The 3,075-nt window shown below is 42.1% G+C and overlaps 1 pseudogene; it reads left to right on the forward strand.

Annotated features, from left to right (window-relative positions):
* Nucleotides 1-2,395, forward strand: part of LOC105545858 — a 9,892-nt pseudogene extending 7,497 nt beyond the window's left edge.
* The last annotated feature ends 680 nt before the right edge of the window (nucleotides 2,396-3,075 follow it).

A 3,075-nucleotide genomic window follows, 5' to 3' on the forward strand; every position in this document is an offset into this window, starting at 1 on the left:
AAAAAAAAAAAAAAAAGTGATGTTGGACTGGGCAGAGGGAAACTTATGTTATGGAAGGATAGATTCAAATTTGTTTTTTTCCTTAATGTCTGTGAAACGAACGGTATCACAGAGACCAGCTTATGGAGCTCCTCTCTAGGGACTGGGATTGGCCTGAGTCTCCAGGAAAGATCAAAGACTTTTTTTTTTTTTCCCAGCCAGAGCAAATTCTGTTCATCATGGATGGCTTTGAGCAACTGAAGTTTGACTTGGAACTTAAAGCTGACTTGTATGATGACTGGAGGCGGCAGCAGCCAACACAAATTATCCTGAGCAGTTTGTTGCAAAAAAAAAGATGATTCCAGAATCCTCTCTGCTTATTGCATTAGGAAAAGTGGGTATGCAAAAACAAACAAACAAACAAACAAACAAAAAAGAAAAACTATTTTATGGTGTAGCCCCCAAAACTCATAAAGCTCCCAGGATTCACTGAACTTGAAAGGAAGCTGTATTTCTCCTACTTCTTCAGCGAGAAGAATAAAGCCTTGAAAGCCTTTAATTTTGTGAGAGATACTGGACCGCTGTTTATCTTGTGCCATAATCCCTTTATATGCTGGTTGGTCTGTACTTGTATGAAATGGTGGCTAGAAAGAGGAGAAGACCTTGAAATAAACTCCCAAAATACCACCTCTTTATATACATCATTTTAAACAAATGTATTTAAAGCAGGAAGTCAGGGAATGTGGACACATACACTTGTATTTTGCCATGGGATCTCTGGAGGAATAGGTTATCTGAGTCTGAGGGCTTAATGTGGGTGGGTATGAAACTTCTCCAAAGGGCCTTAATGTGGGCAGGTATGAAACTTCTCCAAAGGAGAGGTAACTGTTTTACCTTCATCCATATATGTATCCAAGAGTTTTGTGCTGCCATGTTTTATTTGCTCAAACGACCCAAAGATGATCCTAACCCAACCATTGGAAGCATAATCCAGCTTGTAAGAGCCAGGGTGGCTCAGCCTTAAACCCACTTGACCCAGGTGGGGGTATTCGTGTTTGGAAATTCAACAGAAGAAATCATCAGCTTGCTGGAGACATCCTTCGGTTTTCCATTGTCAAAAGACCTAAAGCAAGAAATAACCCAGTGCCTTAAAAGTTTAAGTCAATGTGAAGCTGATAGGGAAGCGATAGGTTTTCAGGAATTATTCCGTGGTTTATTTGCAACTCAGGAAAAAGAATTTGTAACACAAGTGATCAATGTCTTTGAAGAAGTTTTCATTTATATTGGTAACATAGAACATTTGGTAGTATCTTCAGTCTGCCTGAAGCATTGTCATAATTTAACTATACTTCACATGTGTGTAGAGAATATTTTCCAGATTTCTCAGGATGCATCTCAGATCACAATGACAAGCTCGTTTACTGGCGAGAGCTTTGCTTAATGTTCATTACCAACAAGAACTTCCAGACGTTAGACATGGAAAACAGTAGGCTTGGTGATGCCTCCCTGGCAATTCTTGGCAAAGTGCTGGCTCAGCCTGCTTGTAAGCTCCAAAAACTCACAATTACTTGTATGCCTAACTTTGGAAATGATTCAGAATTATTTAAGGCAGTTCTTCATGACCCTCATATGAAATTTCTGAGCCCGTATGGCACTAGCCTCTCCCATACTGATGTCAGGCACCTGTGTGAGACATTGAAGCATGCAACATGCAAGATAGAAGAGCTGATACTGGCACCTCCCATGAAGGTTGTGAAGACATCGCCTCTGTCCTGGCCTGCAACAGCAAGCTGACACATCTCTCCTTGGTAGAAAATCCCGCAAAGGACGAAAGAATGATGTTGCTGTGCCCTGGCGACACTGATGTTGATGTGCTGGTGTCTCACCTGTGTCTCATCCTCCTCCTTTTCTGGGATAAATCCCTATCCCTCCTTGATCTGGGATCAAATTTCCTGGAAGATAATGGCGCGGCATCTCTGTGTGAAGCGCTGAAGCACACACACTGCAACATACAGGAGTTGTGGTTGATGGGCTGTTTCCTTACTTCTGTTTCCCTAAGTACATTGCTGCTGTTCTTATTTGCAATGAAATACTGAAGACCCTGAAATTTGGGCATGATGAAATAGGAGGTGCTGCTGTCAAACAGTTATGTGACGCCATCCTCACTTTAGAGTGTCTTGCAATGCAAACATGGCCGATCACCCATGCCTACTGTGGCACTCACTGCCTGCAAAAAATGGAGGAGCCTGAACCTCAACTGGGTTACCTTGGACCCTGATGTGGTGGTGGTGCTGTGTGAGGCTTTGAGCCACGCGGACTGTGCCCCCTGCGGATGCTTGGTGTCACTGTAGCTAAAAGGAAACTTAACCATCTTCCCTACTTCCGAAGATTTAAGGCTGCACAAATCTGCCTTTGATGAAGAAACTCAGAAGAGGCTGATGTCTGTGGAAGAAAAAATTCCCCACCTGACCAATTCACATAAACCTTGAACCAATGAAGAATACAAGATCAGGGGTGTGCTCCTCTGATGGAGAGCACCCTGAAGTAATCTTCTCACAAAGGCTTTCCTTGGTCACAGTGAGCACTTCTCCTCCTGGCACCTCTGTCCTGTAATTGCACGTCATGGCAGCAGGTCTGTGATTTCAGGGCTACTCCCTGACGGCGTTCTAGCAATATGATTATGGAGAGTGATTCAGTGTGTATGTGCTGATTGTCTTTGCCTCGGTTCTATATGCCCTTATCTTTAGAAATCCCATCCTACCTTGCAATATTTGGAAGAACAAGTACATTAAATGAGTGCTAAACACACTGGAAACCTCGGCTTTATTTTTTTAATGGGTGTCTTGGTGTGTAAGAGCACGCCTTTGCAGGCACCGCAATTCTCTGATACTTCTGACGTAGAAGTGATGATAGAATCAATGTGTCTATAGTTTGTATTGCTAGCACTCAAACTTTCTGTTTCTAGTTTGTCCAGATATAGATTTGATCAGTTTTCTTGTCCAATTAAAAAAAGCATTTCCAAATCTCTACTTATCCTTTCATATATGACACTCCAATAGATTATTTTCTAAGAATTCAGTATTACTCAAATATATC

Source organism: Mandrillus leucophaeus, unplaced genomic scaffold, assembly GCF_000951045.1.
Source record: "Mandrillus leucophaeus isolate KB7577 unplaced genomic scaffold, Mleu.le_1.0 Scaffold34, whole genome shotgun sequence".
Taxonomy (NCBI): Eukaryota; Metazoa; Chordata; class Mammalia; order Primates; family Cercopithecidae; genus Mandrillus; species Mandrillus leucophaeus.